Raw genomic sequence first — 21294 nt, forward strand, 5'->3', positions numbered from 1 at the left:
CATCACAGCAATATTGTAAACACACAACTTAGAAAAGTTTAATAACTCTGATCAACACAAACCATCAGCCACAATTCTAGAGAGTTTATTATGAAACATGGTCCCCTCCTCATGATAGAAATGTGAAAAACTCAGAGAACAGATAGATATATACATATATACACACACGTGTGTGTGTATACACACACACGTGTGTGTATGCACTTATGTATTTGGACATGACTAATGCAATAAGTTGTTTTATTTAACCATATGTGCTTGTAATGGCTTTCATTTTTCTTTCTTGATTGGGCAGGAGAAGTGGGAAAGAAAAAAGATGCATTTTTGTTCATTGAAAAACATTTAAGAAAATAAAGAAAAAGTGGGGAGGAAGTGAGGGAGGAGGAGAAGGGGGAAGAGAGAGAGAGAGGGGTGGAGAGAGTTAAAGAGAGAGAGGGAGGAAGGAGAGAGTGAGACAGAGGGGGGAGAGAGAAAAAAGGAGAGGAAGAGAGAGAGAAAGGAAGAGAGGGGTCAAGAGAGAGGAAGACTGTTTATGAGTCAGGAAGTAACTGACTGCTTAACAAAGATTAATCTCAGGATTAATACTGGTTTTGTGACTCTGGGCAAGTCAATAACCTCTCAATGTTTCAAGCAAATCTAATAATTGAAGGTATAGATCAGGTACTGATCTGCATTGATAGGGAAGGATTTTCCCCTTCTGGAAATTCCCTGTACTAATGCAACCATAGATCTACTGCCAGTTATTTCCTAATGTGGTAATGTATAGAATGGATAAAATGGGGTGAGAGAAAAACCTGGAGGTAGACAGGTGAGTTAAGAGATGAGGTGATCCAGAAAACATAGCTGGTTTTTTAGGACTAGCCTTGCTTGTGACAGGTGATGTCTTCCATTTTCTCCTGCTTGGTGCCTCAACGCATTCCCCTTTCTCTAATCTTCTGTGCTTAGAACCTTCAATGCCCCATAAAACTTCAGTAACTGGTACCTCTTTCTGTGATATCAAGGGGGAAGTGCTTCTACATCAGGGTTCCTTAACCTTCTGTTTTGTGATGAATAAAAATCCCCAAGAGACAGTATCCAGGTAATTAATAATCAATCTATTGGTTAGGCTAGCCAATAATCAATAAATTGATGGATGCCAAGGGGGACTCTGGAAGGGCTTAAATCCCTTCTGAAAGGGAACTCTCCTGACAAGTGAAATTCAACCCTGATTGGTGGACATTTAATGAGGAGGCGGGCTAAAAGTCTTCAGCTCTTCCTGCCAAAAATGTGACTCTGTCACGAGGCTCAGCAGCTTCAAGGTATCCGAGCAGGGGAAGCCATTTCCATTTGGACCTCTCTGGCTAGTTTTCTCCTTTGTGAGTTAGATTGCCCTAAACCCTAATGATGGGCATCAAGGACAGGATCAAGGCTTACACAGACTGAATTCTACATATATCTAAACAGAAATTAGGTTTCCCTGTTGGGTGGGGTCCTGCCCCACCTAGTTAACTAGCATGTGCCTTGGGGGCTAGTGATCTCGTCCCTCAGCTATGCCCTTCAGGGACTTTCCAGGACTTGAATTTTAACAGAAATAAAAAGGAAAAGGGTGGATCACAAATTAGCAACTAGTTATTTACATTATAATTAACGTTATATCAATAACTAATATAATAGTGCAATAATTTCTTTCAGTTTGTTTATTTGTTATGGACCCCACTGTCAGTCTGGGGAAGCCTTTTGCAGAATAATTTTTGTTGTGTTTGTCCTTTGTTCTCAAAGAGGACCATGACATCAAGATGATGACATGACTTGCAGTTAGTTGACTTTGATGGGAACTGCAAGGTCAACCAACCTCACTTTCTTCTCCTGAGCCATCTGGGTCCAGTGACCTGATACTCATCAGGATTCATCATTCCCAGGATGCAATGGGAGATCCTGGTCCTTTCAGGCTAAGGTCTTATCGAATTCTCACTTTGAGTGAGATTGTCACAGGAGTGGCAAGACAAAAGTCAAGAGGATTAGTGATGCCTTTCTAAATTAAAGTCTTTCCCAGGTCTGTCTATACGAGGAAATACCCATTCAATGACTAAGGACTAGGTGAGAACCAAGACAAAAGATGCTGCAATTGAGAGTGAATAGTTAAAGCGCCATACTACTCAGGGAAGCCCTAAAACATAGGTGTGGCTCCATAGTTGCCCTGTCTATCCAGATTTAGAGTTACCCCAATTTTTTTTTTTTAAGAAAATGTGTGTTGTGTGTGTGTGCATGTGTGTGCACACGAGTACATGTGTGTGTTTGGCAGGGATAGGGGAAAGGATGGAACCAGAGATTTCATTGGTAAAGGAGACTCCTAATTAAGAACTTTCAATACAAATTCACATCATCTGTCTATCATGAGCCTGGGAGAATTGCAAGGGTAAGTGACTTGCCCAGGGACACACAGCCCAGCCTGCATGTTTCAGAGGTGGGGCTTGTACCTAGGCCTTCCTGAGACTCTCAGGAAAAAAAGATCTTAAATGTCTTATCTGTAAAGATCCAAAAAGAAAAACCAAAAAAACCCCAAAACAGGGGGTGGGGCTTTTCATTCCATAAATAAGAAACTATCACATTTTTTTAAAAACTTAAATTCCATTCACGTTGTTTTTTTTCCAGGAACTATCATAAAGAATATTTTAGAAGCTCATTTACACTTTGAGGGGGAAGACATCAGATTAATACATTAACATATAAAAGCTTAAATATCTAATTACTAAAATGAAGAAATAAAGTCTTGCTTCTCATATGACGTCATTTATTGTTCCATAGGAAATCTGCTCTGACATTTTCCCCCAGTAGCAGAGATGAGTTACGCTGAGACATTCACACTCTCATCTCATCGCCCTTGTGACCGAAGAAATATATTTGTGAAATTGCTGGGCAAAGCTAGAATTTCTCAGCACAAAGCTAATTGTCCCCCATGGGGAGAGATTCCATAACCTGGTACTTTAACCAAGTGAGCTAACTGCTAACAGAGATGAGCAAAAGGTCGATTCCTTGGCCTCAGGGGGCGAACACCAGAAGGCAGATAGTATTTACATGGGCACATACAGAGTTTAAGAACAAGAATTTTAGCAAGATGGAGAATAACATGCATAATAATATTATTGAAGGAAAAGCCAAATGAGGTTAATGAAAATAAAGATATAATTTTTTTTCCCCATTCAAGTTCCCAGGCTCTTTTAATCTTCTTTGCTGAGCTGCTCTAATGCCTAGAGTGACATAAGACACTGTCATTCCATTCATGGAGCTTCAAAGACTGTGTGGGAGCTTAGTTACTTGTAAATGCCAAGTCCAGAGAATGACTTCTTAAAGATCCGCTATGTACTTCCTTCTCTTACCTTGGCCTGCAAATCACTTCACTCAAAGCCCTATGGCTTCCTTGGTTGTATCCCTGCCCTGTGCTTCTCCACTCTGCTGTGTGTGTGTGTGTGTGTGTGTGTGTGTGTAGAGGGAGAGATGCCATCCTAGTTGCACTCTTCCTTGTTGGTTCTGTCTCCACCTCTCTGTATGCCCATTGCTGACTGTCCTTCATCTTTTCCCTTAAATCTCAAGCTTTTCCTTGTGTGAGTTAAAGTATGTCTAGTAAAGGTCTGTTGCTTTTAGCCAAACTAATTCTTTTATGAAGTTCCCTTTCAACTTCAGGGAAACCATAATGAACGGAGGGAGAAAGCTATTACAGGAGTCCAGAGGGGAGGTAAGAAGGCTTGTACTGTAATGGCAGTAATGAGAATGGAAAAGAAAATATGTGCTCCATAGTTTTCACTGCCCAGATCAGCCCCTAGGTCTCACCTGAAGCAGTAAGGTAAAGTTCGTGGGCCTGACCCTCCTACTTTCCATGTATATTACTCACTTTTTATGCTGTAATCTATTGTGAGACATGGGAGTCATGGCACAGGACTGCCTAACATGGCATTTGCCTGCATCAAAATGTGCTCTATGAACAAAGCAGAATCATAGAAATGTGAGATGTGCCAATGTGCAGACATCTTCACTTCAAATGTTTATTTGGACTATTATGTGCCTGACCCTGGTTCAGTCTTCTGAGCTCATTTTGGTCTGATCAGTCACAGTCAGAGACACTGTCCCTTCACCCCAACACAGGGATGTCATTTGGTCCTCTTCCAACACAAAGGACAACAAACCAAACATGTGGCCCTTTAATAATGACTTTTCATCTTCATTGTTCTTTGAGGCATAAGGGCAGCATCATAGAATGGCATGCCACAAGAGCTGGATGACCTGTGGAGGTCTTCTATTCTCCTTTTGCTCAAGTTGAGAATTCCCTATCCAGCAAACGTCATGCCAATGTGGGCTTCTTTGCTCATACACTTTTAGCTTCAAGGAACACACTGTCTCATAAGGCAGCCCTTTCTCTTTGTTATTGTCAGACCTTTTTATGATGTCGAGTTGAAATCTGTTTCTCTGTAACTTCACTGATTCTACTTCTCCCCTTTGGGGGAAGAAATAAGTCCCATCTGACAGCTCTCAAAATTCTTGAAAACTGCAATCAGCATTTAATCCAGTGCTTGACACATCGTGCTTAACAAATGCTTTTCCATTCATTCATGGTATTTCCCCTGAGCTGTTTTTTCCTTCAGGTTAAACATCTCCAGCCTCTTTAAGAAAAAGTTCTGTTTGGCATGACTTCAAGCCTTTCCCTGCCTTGGTCATCCTGTTCTTAGTATACTCTGTTTTGTCAATGACTCTTCTTAAAATGAACATACTGTTAACAGTAGAAACAAATCCCATAATTCAGATGTGGTCCAACCAGCACAGGGAACAGTGGATGATTATACAGCTATGTGCAAAGGCACATTCCCCTTGGGGAGCTAGGACATAGTTCCACGTCCTTATTTATTTTCATCAGTCCAGTACACTCACAGTTCTGTTGCATTCCCGGAAGTCCCAAGGGGATTGACTAGCATTTCGGAAGGGTAATGTGGAATCTGGCAAGTGTCTAAATAAAAGCTTTCTTTATTAGACTTGTGGCCAGTACGTGACCCACCCTGCTGTGGTTGGCTTCAGTTGGAATACCAGGGGAGCTCCCCTGAAGCGTGCTGGATGGAACTTGCTGAATGTTTGGATATCCTGTTACTGGCACACCAGCCAGTCCTACATCTTTCCTTGCCATAGTTTGTTGGGGGTGACTGAATAAAAGATCTTACTGGTGAAAGAAATATCCTCATTCTTATTAGGTCTTGCAGGTGAGAGAAATGGTTACTTCTCTCTCCTATTAATAATCAATTATTGATTAGGACCAGGAGTTTTTCAGAAACCTGTAGGTTGTTCAGTCTCTTATGGACATTGCTGATGCTGAGAGTGAATTAACTTTGTCCTTAGTCTCATTCAGACCCCACTCAACCTTTCATGGAATTTAATCTAAGATAGGGGAGCCCATAGTGTTCTACACTGGTATGAGTGGAGATAAATTCTTTGATTAGATTGCCCAAGGCAGGAAAATTGAGAAGCAAAAGATACCATCAAAGTTATATTCCCACGGTCCTTTCTTAGAATAGGTCCACCTCTCACTGTAATGTCCACTTTTTCCTTAATCATTAACCCATCAGAATTGATTGCCACCCTCAGGAACACCCACTCTTCCAAGGGCATAGAAACTGTGAGGCCATCTCCCGTGATTCATCTTTGGCATTCGAGAGAGTCACTAACCCTTTTCATTGGTGATATGCTACCACTGTTAATACAATGATTAATTACCCAGAAATTATGTTTTTCAAATTTTCTAAATGTCACAGAGAGTCCTTCCCATGGCCAGAGCTGTGTAAACACACAGAGGAATGCAAGGCCAAGGATAAGTTTAGAGGGAGAACTCTTCTTGGCTTCCTTTGCTGGATTCTGGGTACTGGTATCTTTGGTTCAATGATCATTGTGACACTAGATGTTTGGGAATTCAGCTAAGCTTGCATACATTCCTGTCACTTTGTGTTGCAATGGGTAGAGTAAAGAACCTAGAGTCAGAAAGATCTGGGTTCAGATCTTGACTCTGAGCCTTATTAGAGCCTTACGTAACTTGCCTTACAGGCAAGTTGCTTAACCACCATCTACCTTAGTTTCCTCATACGCAAAGTGGGGATAGTGTTATCTATAAGTACCTAGCTAAAAGGATTACTGTGAGGGTCAGATGAGATAATGTACATAAAGTACCCACAAACCTCAGAGGGCTATCTAAATATTGGTTATCATTGATAAAATGTTAGTGTGACATTGTGGTCAGAGAGTCAGCCTCAGAGCCAGGAAGACTGGCTGATTCTGCCTTTTGACACATACCAGCTACCTGTGACTCTGGATAGATCACTTAACCTCATAATGCTCTAGGAGACTCTTTAGAGGTCTCAGTTGGAGTGAAAGTTCTGGTGTGAATTAGTAGTAGGGGTTTGTTCACCTGAGAATTCCCTAAGTGAAATCGCAGGCATTCCCTCTCCCTCTCCTTGTGGTGGAGTGTAAGAAAATCAAACCCTGGACTCACATAATTGGAAACATTTGAAGAAAGTACATACAGCCTCTTGAAGGTTCTGGCCTTGGAGGACTGATTGGCAAAAGAACTATCCACACCTGGGGAAACATTGAATTAACTTTTGGAATTCCCTGAAGATATTTCTGGTGTCAACAAAGCAATGAACATTCTATGCTAAGATCCAAGTATGGGTGAATGGAGTATTACCTTTGGTTGAGATTAATTCTATTTAGGATATTATCAGAATACTGTAAACATTATGCTAAGAATGGATGAAATGATCCATTCACCTTGGGCAGAAGCATGCAAGAGGCTCGTCACCTTGAACAGGCATTTGAAAAGAGTCCTGGACTTTCAACTTCCTTTTAAAAAGAATATTTCATTTTTTCTTCACAATTACATGTAAAAACAATTTTAAATATTTTAAAAAAAGTTTTGAGTTCCAAATTCTATCTCTTCTTCCTCTCCTTCTTCCCTGAGGCACTCTGATATAGGGAATGTGTGTATAATCATGTAAAACATTTCCATTTTGTGCAAGAACACTCAAACAAAAGAAAAAGAAAGAAAGTGAAAAAAAAGTAGGATTCAGTCTGTATTCAGGTAACATAAGTTCTTTCTCTGGAGACATATAGCATTTTTCTCTATGAGTACTTTGAGATGATCTTTCATCATTGGATTGCTGAGAATAGCAAAGTTATTCACAGTTCTTTGTCATATAATATTGCTATTACTGTGTACAATGTTCTCCTGGTTCTGCTCACTTCACTTTGTATCAGTTTGTGTAAATCTTTCCAGGTTTTTCGGAAGTCATCCTGCTTGTCATTTCTTATACCACAATAATATTCCATCACAATTGTGTATCACAGCTTGTTTAGACATTCCTCAATGTCCAATTCTTAGTCACTACAAAAAGAGCTGTTGTCAATATTTTTGTACAAATAGATTCTTTTTTCTCTCTCTTTGTCTTTATCTTCTTGGGGTACAGATGTAGAAGTGGTATTGCTGAACCAATGGGTATGCACAGTTTTATAGTTCTTTGGGAATATTTCCAAATTGCTCTACAGAATGGTTGGATCAGTTCACAGCTCCACCAAGAGTGTGTTAGTATCTCAGTTTTCCCATATCCCCTCCAACATTTATCATTTTCCTGTTTTGTCATGTTAGCCAATCTGATAGGTGAGATATGGTACCTCAGAGTTGTTTTAATTTGCATTTTTCTAATCCACTCGTGATTTAGAGCATTTTTTCATATGATTGTAGGTAGTTTTGATTTCTTTGTCTGAAAACTGCTGGTTCCTGTGCTTTGACTATTTATCAATTGGGAAATGACTTGTGTTTTTATAAATTTGACTCAATTCTCTATATATTTGAGAAATAAGGCCTTTATCAGAGAAACTTTTCCCCTGGTATTCTGCTTTCAACTTTCAACTTCTGATGTAGATTCAGACAAATTTGATTTGGAAGATTTTCTGGCACTAGAGGCATGGAAGGAACAGCTGAGATAGAAGTTTAGCAAGAGGACAGACATTTTTAGTACATGAGTGGCCTTGTAAGGATGGTACTCCACAATCACGTATTGTTAATAGGTAAGTTAGTTGTGAAATCCACAAGGAGGAAGTTGAGACAATGGTCATTCTTCCTGGAGGACTCTAAACCAAGAGACCACTTGGGAGTCATACCAAATCCACAGAAGCAGATATTTCAAATGAGGGAGATGTTGCATATTGTACCTCAAGAATGAAGTACAGTGCTAGGTCACCAGGCTTCTTCATATTTAAGATTTAAGAAGTCAGGACTATAATTCACATGAGGATCTTCTATGCCATAATCTAGCACTGGTATAGACTGCATAGGTTCACAGGTCACAAAAAATTAAGGGCATCTGACAGGTGAGCGGCCTAACTTTATGATGTTCCAGATAAAACTGGGGAAATAGCTACTCATATTGCTGCATACTCCTCCTTTATTATTTTTCTTTTTTATTCTACTTATATTTGTTTTGTGTTAGCACATCTTTGTATAATTTGTTAACTTTGCTTAATTAATTTGGCTATTATGCATTGCTTACCAATGACGTCCTTGCGTGAATGTAATGGTTGTTCCAGTGCACTACTGGCTGCCTTGAAAGGGAAGCCTTGGTGGCTGAATTGTGTTTCTTTCCAGTTCAGGATTAGTGAAACCAATCTAGGAATCAGAACTGAAGAGCAAAGTTTTCTACTTAACAGGAAATTTAAATCTTATGGAAGGTGAAAAATGTGACTAAATTTGATTAGAAACTATATTGCAAAGACTTTTTTTTTTCAAATTAGTTAATGCCAAATCTGAAATCAATAAAGAGCTAAGTAGGTTTTGACCTTTGCTATGCAAACTTCAATAGATTTACTGAGGCAACAAATATTAAAATTGGGAGGAGAGGGTAAGAGTGATATTAGAACCACTCCATTTGACCCGGATGCCTTGAATAAGTGTGCTTTTTTGGAATTAAATCAGGTTATCAGAACCGAGTGTTAGGGCCTGTACATCTTTTTGTGTCAATCAGAGCCATTATGTGAGAGATTGGGTCATTCCCTAAAGACTTTATATAAAAGGGAGAAGCCATCTTAGAACTGAGGAACAAGAGATTATTAGTCTTTGGATTTGAGAGTTTGGGGCAGAGGGTGGACTGAGCTGTGGCAGGGAAGGGAGATTATCAAGGCACTCTGTGGCTGAATTGGCCAAGATAAAGAAGATGCAAGATGAGATGAAGAAGAGCTAGGTTGAGGGAAATCCCAAGAAAAAGTCAACTCTCTCCTTGATTTACCCTTCTGTCCATTTGTCTGTCCATCCACAGACATTACAATGTAATCTGCTGTTTTATTACCTAAATATTTCTAGGAAATTGAATTTTGACTGAATCTCAGAGGCCGTTGACAACCTGGAAGATAGAAATTAGGCTGAGAACTGAAGCTCTGTCTAGATGTTGAGTTTTTTCTAACTGAGGCTTTGGAGTGATTGTGATTGAACTTGAAACTTTTCATTTAATGTAAACTCCCTAAAGCTGAATAGAAGGAAAGAAAGTGAACCCTAGGGACTACTATATTGTCTCCTACATATAAAATGAGCTAGTTATTGTAATATGATGTTACACTCTTCAAACATGCATCTCATCTCTAATGGGTGAAGCCTTTCTGTCTCATCTTCCTTTAAGGAACCCAGCTATAGTTGGGCTGGATCTAGAAGTCAATCCTTGATCCTCTGAACATGGATACTGCCTCCAAAACTGGGTATGGTCTAAAGTCCTGGATTCTTGGATTTTGGTTGGCTCCTGACCTTTCTAACTCACTAGGTAGTCACCTGTAAAATCTTTTCTAGAAGAACTAACTCTGAAGCAAAAACAGCCAAGGTCCATGGTCCCATGGGTCCAAGGTCTCTCTCCTTATGGCATTATCTCTCCCAGTTGTTGAAAGAGTCTATTCAAGAGAAGAGATCCAACCAAGAGAGAGCAGAAGAGGCCTAGGCATTGCCAAATCTTCAACTGAAGTCAATCTAAGAGGCTGTTGTCCACTCTATGGTTAGCAGATCAGAAACCAGCTATAGGATGGCTACACATGCTCCAAAGTCTCTCCAGGGGTACTTCACAGCTTAGCTAGACATAAGCTCCCTAGCCTCCTCTGTGTGAGAAGTGGCATCCATGGCAGTTTGTTCAGGCTTGTAGAAACTAGGTTTCTTGTTATACATTAAAAAGGGGGAGATACAGAATCTGAGTGACACTATCATTCCTTAGGCTCAAATGCAGTCACTAATGTTAGTGTTAATATCAATGTTAGTATGGTAGGGGGCTTTGCAAGTTGCTACATTTGTGACTTTGGGCACTCACTGGGCTTCAGTTTCCTCAATGGTAAAATGATGAGGTTAGACTAGATGATCTCCAAGAGCTTGTATTTAAATCTATAATCCCATGCTAGTACATGAATCAATGCTTTTCCTTATAACTTTCTTCACATCTAGAAAATTGCATCATTGTATAGTCTTTCAGCAACTTCAGATTATTAGCCTGATGAATGGATAATAACTACGCAATTCTACACCCACAAGCACTACAGTACCGTGTTTCATCAAGTTGTTTACATTTGTGTTATGGTTATTATTAATATTGGTGATATTGGTGTGATGGTTATCCTGATTGTGCTCACCACCCTCTGCATTAGTTCACCTAAGTCATCCTCCCTTTGTCATTTCTTACAGCACAACAGCATTGCGTCACTTTCATGTATCAGAATCTGTTCAGCAGTTTCTCAACTGACCGGCAATCCCCTCAGTTTCCAATTCTTTTCCACCCTGAAGACAGCTGCTATAAATATTTTGTACACATAAATCCCTTCCCACTTTTTTTGATCTCTTTGGGAGTAATGACCTAGTATGGGTCAGAAAGTATACACCGTTAAATAGTTTTTTGATCATAGTTCCAAATTCTTTTCTTGGTTGGCTGGATCAGTTCACAATTCTGCCAGTAGTGCATGAATGTACTTGTTTTCTCACATTTCCTCCAGCATTTATCATTTCCTTTTTTTTTTGGTCAGCTTTGCCAATCTGATACGTGTGAGGTGGTACCTCAGACTTGAATAGCTAAAGTTAAAACAGCTATACTTGGCAAAATACATCTATACATGTCAGTGGCTGTCTTTTAACTTAGACTGTAAGCTTCTGCAGGGCAGGTTCTATTCAATCTCGAGTGTCCCCAGAAACCTTGATTTTTTTTGCTGTGTATTATATGTCATCAGTACTTGTAGCAACGAACATCTTGGGGTTGATGAATCTGATTGATTGATCCAGTGCTATCTGTTTTTGTCTCCTGAAACTCCCTTAAATCCTGTGCTATATGTGTGTATGTAAGTCAGGGAAGTTAGGTGGCACAGTGAATAAGAACATTGAGCTTGGAACCCAGAAGACTTGAGTTCAAATCTGACCTTAGACACTAGCTGTGTGACCCTGCTCAAGTCACTTAGCCCTATTTGCCTCAGTTTCCTCATGTATAAGACAAGCTGGAGAAGGAAATGGCAAACCATTCTAGTATATTTACTAAGAAAACCCCAAATGGGATCATAAAGAGTCAGATATTACTGAAACAACTCAACAACAGCCTAACTTCCCAGGTCCAGTATACTTTATCTATCCAGTAGACCAAGATAGTTTAGCCCTTTGTGGGAAGCTTGATTGCCTCTTAGCAAAGAGGATTTTAAAAATCTACTTATGCTTTGTATTATTTTTATCATATTTATATATTATTCATATTTGTTTTTATTACCACTGCTCATTGATATAATCAGTCTCTTGTCTTAAGTCCCTTTTGATTGCTCCTGGCAGAGATGCTTTCCAAGTCAGTTCTGTATTCTCAGCTTAATTTTCAGGATTAATGATTGTTTCTCAGAGCTTTATGGGGCAGAGCATGGTTAGGAGGGTGAGTGTGATTTAGAGCAGATTTTTGGAACAGATAATTTAGACATGAATGGAGCAGTGAGGGCTGTACTCTTTGAACACAAAAGCACGCATAGCATTGGGACACATTCTGAAGACTTACCTGTTTAACTTCCTGCTTGAAAGGCAGGACTTCAATTCAGCCAATGAAGAGCCAGAGTTGGCTATTTCAGAACTAGGACTAGGTTGTCTTTATGTTTCACCCCTTGTCACTGGAGCTATTCTGAGGTCTTGGAAGAAGTGAATCAGCAGGTTGTAGTTCACTTCTTGGAAGGGAGTGTGAAGGTGAGATTTGACAAAGGAATCCTGTTGTCCTTTAAAACTAGTGAGGGATAGAAGGCTGAGAGGCAGTGAGAGGAGGTGAATGAAATGAGGGAGGGAAGGTAAAAAAAAAGACAAGACCTTATTTAAAATTGCGAATGCCTGCCTCATTTTGACTTTGAGTGGTTTGCAAATAGGACAGTGAATTACAAGGAACTGTCCATAGTGCTTCGTTGTAGCAAATGTTGATTGAATGAAAACTACTTGCTATAAAGATCTTTTTTCATAGTGAATTTGGGGGGAGGGGGAAGGTGGGGAGAAGGAACTTGTATTACTTAGTATTTGTTGTAATAGTATTCATCTTGTATTGTCGTTAGCCCTTTTGGTTGAGAGGTTTGAACATGTTACCAAGGAAGGTAGTGCTGGAAGCAATGGGTGTAAATTCTGGTGAGGCACATTTTGGCTCAGTATAAGGGAATATTTTTGAACAATGAGAGCCTTCCAAAAGCAGAGTAGACTGCCTATAAAGGTAGTGGGTTCCCTCCGACAGGCAGTTTTTGTGTGGAGGTTAAAGAGGTTGAATGGCCTCTTTAGGTAGTCCAGAGCAGGGGTGGTAATTCTGTTAAATTAGAGACTAGACTAGTTAATCTTTGGATTCCTTCCAACTCTGAGATTCTGTAAATCTCTTTTCTCTAGAGATGGGGTATGAAAGGATGAGATGGTTTAAGTTCAGCCCTGCCTTGATAACATTTGTAAAAGTCTTAACAGTACCTGGCACATACTAGTCACTTAAATGCTTATTCCTTTTTGCTGAAGCAGGAAGATGGATTAAATGATCTGTGATTTTGCAGAGGAGAAATATTCAAAATCAGGCACTATCCATGTATTTCCGAGTAAGAGGCAAAAATAAATTCTCTTACTTGAGTTAGAATTTGTGTTTTTCTAAGTTCTTGTTTAATTAATATAGATTTTAAGTTAAATTCTGTTAGATAAGCTAGATAAATGAGAACTTAAGAAAAAAAATGAGTGTGAAATCTGAAAGAAAAAATCCCCAAGAAATTGCAAATGGTTGTATAGGTCTCTAACTTTCATTATTTGCTGATGGTTTATCCTATCCTTAGTATATTGACTTATCATAGTTTTCCCCATATGGTTCTTATTTTTTTTAATGCTTTAAAAAAAACCCTTATTTACTGTGTCTATGGCACTTTTTGCTGTTATTGATAATTGCTTGGTTAAGGGTCAAGGTACAATGTATATTCTACTCATTTTCCCTTAATTGCTGGCATTTAACCCTCCTCCCCCCCTGGTATGTATAACTGTACAGACATGGGTATATATATATATATATATATATATATATATATATATATATATATATATATATATATATATATATATATATATATATATACACACATCTGTCTAGAGAGCTCATATCCATTGACTATCAATCATATGGTCAATGTTTCTTATTCTTGTGTTTTTAAAAATTTATTTTTACTTTTTATTCTTACTTTTTAAAAAATTTATTTATTTTTAATTTTCAACATTCATTTCCACAAGATTTTGAGTTCCACCTCCCCCACCCCAGATGGCATGCATTCTGATTGCCCCTTCTCCAAATCTTCCCTCTCTTTTATCATCCCCCTATGTTACCCCCTTCCCCTTTACTTTCTTGAAAGGCAAGATAGATTTCTATACTCCATTGCCTGCATATCTTATTTCCCAATTGCATGTAAAAAGAATTTTTTAACATTTGTTTTTAAAACTTTGAGTTCTAAATTCTCTCCCTTCTTTTCTCCCCACCCACCTTCATTGAGAAGGCAAGCAATTCAATATATGTTATATATGTGTAGTTATGCAAAACACTTCCATAATAGTCATGTTGTAAAAGACTAACTATATTTCCCTCCATCTTATCCCCCCCCCAATTATTCTATTTTATCCTTTGACCCTGTCCTTTTTCAAAAGTGTTTGTTTCTGACTACCCTGTCCCTCAAACTTCTCCCCCTTCTGTCATCTCTTCCTTCTTATTCCCTTCCCCACTACTTTCCTGTAGAGTAAGATACTCAACTGAGTGTGTATGTTATTCCTTCCTTAAGTCAAATCTGATAAGAGTAAAGTTCACCCATTCCTTCTCACCTCCCTTGTGAAACCTTTTACTTGTCTCTTTTATGTGAGATATTCTTACCCCACTCTATCTCTCCTTTTCTCCTTCTCCCAATATATTCCTCTCTTACCCCTTAATTTTATTTTTTAGATATCATCCCTTCATATTCAACTCACCCTGTGCCATCTATCTATCTGTCATCTATCTATCTATCTATCTATCTATCTATCTATCTATCTATCTATCTATCTATCTATCTATCTATCTATCTATCTATCTATCATCTCCTCCAACTACCCTAATGTACTGAGAAAGGTCTCATGAGTTACAAATACCATCTTTCCATATAAGAATGTAAATAGTTCAACTTTAATAAGTCTCCTTCATATTTACTTTTTCATGCTTCTCTTGATTCTTGTGTTTGAAAGTCAAATTTTCTTTTCAGCTTTGCTCTTTTCTTCAAGAATGCTTGAAAGTCCTCTATTTCATTGAATATTTAATTTTCCCCCTGAAAGGATTATTTTCTCCTGAAGGATTGTACTCAGTTTTGCTGGGTAGGTGATTCTTGGTTTTAATCCTAGCTCCTCTGATCTCTGGAATATCATATTCCAAGCCCTTCAGTTCCTTAGAAGTTGCTAGATCTTGCATTATCCTGATTGTATTTCCATAATACTCAAATTGTTTCTTTCTGGCTGCTTGTAATATTTTCTTCTTGACCTGGGAACTCTGAAATTTGGCTATAATATTCTTAGGAGTTTTCCTTTCAAAATCTCTTTCCAGAGGTGATCAGTGGATTCTTTTCATTTCTGTTTTACCCTCTAATTCTAGAATATCAGGGCAGTTTTCCTTGATAATTTTCTTGATAATTAAAGATATTATCTAGGCTCTTTTTTTTTTTTTGATCATGGCTTTCAGGTGGTCCAATAATTTTTAAATGATCTCTTCTGGATCTATTTTCCAGGTCAGTGGTTTTTCCAGTGAGATATTTCACATTATCTTCTATTTTTTCATTCTTTTGGTTCTGTTTTATAATTTCTTGATTTCTCATAAAGTCATTAGCTTTCATTTGCTCCATTCTAATTTTGGAGAAATTATTTTCTTTGGTGAGTTTTTGGACCTCCTTTTCCATTCGATCCATTCTGCTTTTTAGGGCATTCTTCTCCTCATTGGCTTTTTGGACTTCTTTTGCCATTTGGGTTAGTCTATTTTTTAAGGTGTCATTTTCTTCAGCATTTGTTTGGATCTCCTTTAGCAAACTGTTGACTCAATTTTCATGATTTTCTTGCATCACTCTTATTTCTCACCCATTTTTTCCTACTTCTCTTACTTGATTTTCAAAATCTTTTTTGAGCTCTTCTATGGCCTGAGACCAATTCATATTTTTCTTGGAGGCTTTACACGTAGGAGCTTTGACTTTATTTTCTTCTGGTTGTATGTTTTGATCTTCTTTGTTGCTAAAGTTTTTAGTTGTCTGAGTTCTTTTTTTAATGTTTACTCATCTTCCCAGCCAAATGCTTGACTTCCTAACTCTTTGTCAAGGTCGGACTCTGCTTCCAGTGGGGGTGGATGTGGGTATATTATCCCCAGGCTCCAGGGATTTTCTATCAGCCACTTGATCCTCCATTGTCTGTGGGCCCAGAGTTCCAGAAATAGCCTCTGCCACTGCTGCTGCTGCCACTGTTGCTGCCAAGTGCCACCACCCTGGGGTGTGAGGTTGGGACCAGACCCAGCCAAGCCATGCACTCCTCTTTCACTCAGGTCCCACAGAGTTTTCTCACTGACCTTTTTGGTGTTTGTGGGTTGAGAAGTCTGGAAACTGCCACAGCTTCCAATGATTCAGTCCCCTGAGAACTTCTCTGGCTGGTTTGTGCTGGTGTGGCCCATGCCAGACTGCACTCCTCTTCTCTGATGGATGTGAAAGACACTTCCTGTTGATTTTTCAGGTTGTCCTTGGGCTGGGGATTTATTTCACTCTGTCATTTTGTGGGTGCAGTAGCTTTAGAATTTGTTTAGAGTCATTTCTTACAGGTATTTGAAGGGTTTTGGGGGAGAGCTCATGGAAGTCCCTGCTTTTACTCTGCCATCTTGACCCTATCCCTATGGCTCTTATTCTTATAAAATTTTGAATCAGTTCTTAATATAGCTTGGAAATGAAACCTTTTTCAGAAAAAAAAACCCCAAAACCTCACTCTACAGCTTTTTTTCCTCTATTACCTGCTTCCCTTCCACTTTGCCCAGCTGGCCTGCTTCCATTCCTCACGTACAATGTTCTGTTGACTTTTCCTGTTCCTTTGTATAGGTGTGTTGTGTCCCTCATGCTGGTCAAAACTCCCCAGTGTTTCCAGAACCAAACTGAAAAATAATTGGGGAATATTTAATAAGACAAATAAAAACACAGTACAACATAATTTTAATGTGTGGTTTTCTAATTCAATAGATGGCTTTGAGTTTGACACCACTGCCTAGTCCAAACCTCTCATTTTACAGATGAAGAAACCGAGGCACAGAGCAGTGAAAGGATTTGCCTAGGGCCACATGAATAGTGTTTAAGAAGGGATTTTAAAACTTAAATTTTGCACAAATTTTAATAGCTTAAATTGTACTTGTGGCCAAAATAAAAACAAAACAAAGAACTTATAATGATGTTGATGTTAGCTAGCATTTATATAGTGTTTTTAGGTTTAGAAATCTCTTTACAGAGCTTCTTGGATTTTATCTTTGCTACCCTGGAAGGTTGGTGCTACTATTATTCTCAGTTTACAGATTTAGAAACGGAGGCAGATAGAGGTGAAGTCATTCTAGGGTTGCACAAATAGTGATTGTCTGAGGTCAAATTTGACCTCAGTTCTTCTTGACCCCACGTCTAGCACTCTCTCCATTGCACCATCTAGCTACCCAACAGGAATTACCTTTGGGTTTTCCAAGGCCTTTAATGTCAATATCAAGTGAGTTAACTTGCATTCTAAAGAGGGTTTATCTCAGTTCCATTCCTGGGATGGTGGCAGGGCCTATAGCATGTTGTCTATCACCTGTGGCCCTTAGAAACTCTTTTATACGAACCAAGACTTTAACTGTTGGGTGAAGAAGTCCTTGATATGCTGGGTCCCTAGTCATCTCACTGACTGTGTAACAGGTGTCTTCCCCAACAGTGGGTCAGGAATTCTTTGATATCTTTGTCTTCTTTTCAGATCGGAGTCCATTGATAGTTTCCATGAGTAAACTCAGGGAATGTGGTACATCTGGGGAATAAGAAATGAAGCAGGGGAGGTTAGGTCAGGGGAGGGTCCTTTTGGAGTCTGCTAGCTACTTGGTATGGAGTAACTTTGGTGTTTTAGAGACTTTGTAAGGTGTGAAAGGCAGATGAAGCAGCCAATAAATGGGCATTCTGCCATGGATTGAATAACTTCAGAGTAGGCAGGTAGAAACGGATCCTGAAGACCAGGCCCCTTGGCTGCCTACAGCTCTTTATGCTGGCTTGGAAGCCAGGCAGGAATGTGGCCATCACCATTCTAGTGGTATAACCTCATCAAGAAAAGAGCTTTTTTTAAATATTCTCTTCCAGCTTCCTAACAATAGGGCACCTAGGTGGCACAGTAACTACAGTGGCAGGCCTAAAGTCTGGAAGACTCATCTCCCTAAGTTCAAATCTGGCCTCAGACACTAGATGTGTGACCTTGACCAAGTCACTTAACCCTATTTGTCTCAGTTTTCTCCTCTGTAAAAGGAGATGCAAAAGGAAATGGCAAACCACTGTAGTATCTTTGCCAAGAAAATCTCAAATGGGGTCAGACATGACTGAAATGACAGAACGACAACAACAACTAGCTTCCTAATATCTGGACTCTTCCCTAAAGTGAAATGTGAACTCAGCTCTTCCTGATTCCAAGTTCACTACATCATGATCCTTATTAATTGAATGAGCCTCAATTTCTGTTCTAGAAAACAGGGATTATAATATCTATGATACCTGTCCAGCATAGAATAGTTAGGAGGCTCATTTGAGATGCTAAAGCATTTCACAAATCTTAAAGTATTATGCAAATAAATTTTGGCTGTTATAATGTTTGATTTCATCTTGTGGATCATAAGTATCTGGGCTTATTGAATTAACAGTGGTGCCAACCCCCTATGCCTGGAGCTGGCTCCTTTCTTAGTTCTGCCTCATAGAGATCCAAGTGCTGGATTTTGTATTTATATCTATTACATTTGTCTTATTAGAGTTAACTGATTCATTATTAGGATCTTCTTTTTGGAATTCTGACGGTCATCAAATGTGTAAGCTCACCCTCTGAATTTAATAGGCTTGTCTTTTTCACTCTTGTTTCAAAATAGCCTCTCCTACTACTCTTTTTAAGGATAAAGATACAGATAGAATGTTTTGAGTTGGCATTGGGAGTTGTTGTCATCAAGAAGATGGAGGTGGATGTGGGAGAGTTGGAACACTAATTCATTGTTGGTGGAGCTGTGAACTGATCCAACCATTCTGGACAGCAATTTGGAATTAGATCCAAAGGGCTATAAAAATGTGCCTACACTTTGACCCAGCAATACTTCTTGTAGGGCTGTATTCCAAAGAGATCATAAAAATGGGAAAAAGACCCACATGCACAAAAATATTTATAGCAGTTCTTTTTATGGTGGCCGAAAACTGGAAATCGAGGGGATGCCCATCAATTGGGGAATGACTGAACAAGTTGTGGAATGTAATGGAATACTATTGTGCTATAAGAAATGAAGGACAGGAAGACTTCAGAAAAACTTGGAAAGACCATGAACTGATGCTGAGTGAAATGAGCAGAACCAGGAGAATATTATAAACAGTAACAGCCACAGCGTGCAAAGAACTGTATCTGATAGACTTAACTCTTCACAGCAATGCAAGGACCTAAAACATTTCCAAAGGACTCGATGCAAAATGCCTCCACATCCAGAGAAAGGACCATGGAGTCAGAATGCAGAATGAAGCTGACTATTTTCTCTTTTGTTATATTTTGTTTTTTCTCATGGTTTCTCACATTCCTTTTGATTCTTCTATGCAACACAACTAATGTGAAAATGTGTTTAATAAGAATTTATGTGTAGAACCCATATAAGATTGCATGCTGTCTTGGGGAGGGAGGGGGAAGAGAGAGGGAGAAAATTTAAAACTTATGGAAGTGATTGTTGAAAACTGAAAACAAATAAATTAATTATACAAAAAAAGGAGGTGGGAAAACTCTTCCTTGCCAAGGAAGCTATTTTCAACTTTATCTTGCAAAGAAGATTTTGAGAATAGATTTGACTTAATATAGGAGACACCTGGGTGGTATAGGGCTCTGAATCTGGAGTGAGGAAGACACTGCATTTGAAGTCTTCCCCAGATACTAGCTGTATGTTCCTGACTAAGCCACTTGGCTTCTTGCAGCCTTGGTTTCCTCATCCGTAAAATGACGATGCTAACAGTACCTGCCTTGTAAAGCTTTTTGTCAAGATAGAATGAGATAGCCTACATAAAGCACTTGACAACCCTTAAAGCGCCACATAGCTGCTAGCTGCCACTGTTATTAACAGTAAGAATGATGTCTTGAGAGAAAAACTGAGTGGTGTAAAACCTTCCAGACGGGCGAAACTGATAGGTACCCTATTGAGGATCTGGTGTGACCCACCCGGTGATGTTGATCATAGCTGGAAAATTTTAAGTAGTTATACATGTCATAGAGTCATAGAATTGAAAGGGGAGAGAAAGGACCTGAGAGGCCATCTAGGAAGGAAGGATGTCAGCATGTATTAAGCTCCTACTATGTGCCAGACACTGCACTAAGTGCTTCACAAACAGCATCTCATTTGATCCAACAATGTAGGTGATATTTTTATTTCCACCTTAGAGCTGAGGTAACGGAAGCAGGTAGAGGTTGAGTGACTTGCCCAGGGTCACATGGCTAGCAAGAATCGGAGGCTGGATTTGAACTTAGGTCTTCCTAACTGGAGGCCCTGTGCTTCATCCACTTCAACACCTAGAGGCAACCCCCTCATTTCACAGACAAGGAAAGTGAAGCCCAGTGATGTTTTTATATTTTATTATCACTATATTAGTAAATAAATAATGTATATTCAGTAATTTAATATTTAAATATAGACAATAAGAGTATTATTGGGAAAGAGGAGATATCCTGATTTAATAATCTGTTAGTATTTAATGTACTGGAGTGGAAACTTGAGCTAAATAATTGCCTATTAATTTATTCATGAGAAATTATCATAACATACCCCCTAGACCACTACAGAGCTCAGGGGAAAATTAAATATGTAGAAATAAGCCAAGTGGCAAGCTGAGGTTGGATGGCTCATAATGTGAAGTAGCATGGCAGACCCTATATAATACATTGCTACATGTAAGTGTGGGGGGTCATATTCCTTCCTTTTAACTATGTTACACATTTATCTAAGTCATCAATAAACATGTGAAACAGAATAGGATCCAGGACAGAACCCCGTGGCATTCCATTAGAGATCTGTACCTAGACTGGCGCAGATCCATTTGTTAATGGCAATATTTGGCTCCTCCTTATGCAATGACTAGCTGGCTCTTTCTAGCCCATATATTTCTTTTTTTTCTGTGTGAGAATAATGAGAAATTTCTTCAAATGCCTTGCTAAAATCAACTGTGTGGATTTCCCTTGATTTTGTAAATCTGTCAACAAAAAGGAAATGACAGGATCATAAACCATTCTTTTCATATAGGCTTTTAACAATTCAGTACACCATGAATGATTATGAAATGAATCTTATCAGTAGGTCATTGCTTTTAACTACTCAACACTGATGCTAAGTTAACATCTTAAGATAATATATGTAAATAATGGCCTATTTTTCTGTATGTACCTTCCTTTCCTCCAGCCTCCCAATTTTATTTAGTTCCTTGTCACCGTTGCCCTGGTTTATTTCAATAGAATCTTGGGATTTCTGCCCCTTGTACCAGTCTATCCTATGTCCTGCT

General features: G+C 38.9%; 1 protein-coding gene across 4 annotated transcripts in view; it reads left to right on the forward strand.

Moving 5' to 3' along the window:
* TMEM45A (transmembrane protein 45A) overlaps positions 1-21294 on the forward strand; it is a 132578-nt gene that overhangs the window by 83225 nt on the left and 28059 nt on the right. Inside the window, exon 1 of one of the 4 annotated variants that reach the window (XM_072615399.1) lies at positions 12133-12229. The exons of the other annotated variants lie outside the window; for them this stretch is intronic. The gene's annotated coding sequence lies outside the window, so the exon portion shown is untranslated. Of the gene's footprint in view, positions 1-12132; positions 12230-21294 lie in introns of those variants that run through there. 4 annotated transcript variants of the gene reach the window in all.

Source organism: Notamacropus eugenii, chromosome 5 (assembly GCF_028372415.1).
Source record: "Notamacropus eugenii isolate mMacEug1 chromosome 5, mMacEug1.pri_v2, whole genome shotgun sequence".
Classification (NCBI taxonomy): Eukaryota; Metazoa; Chordata; class Mammalia; order Diprotodontia; family Macropodidae; genus Notamacropus; species Notamacropus eugenii.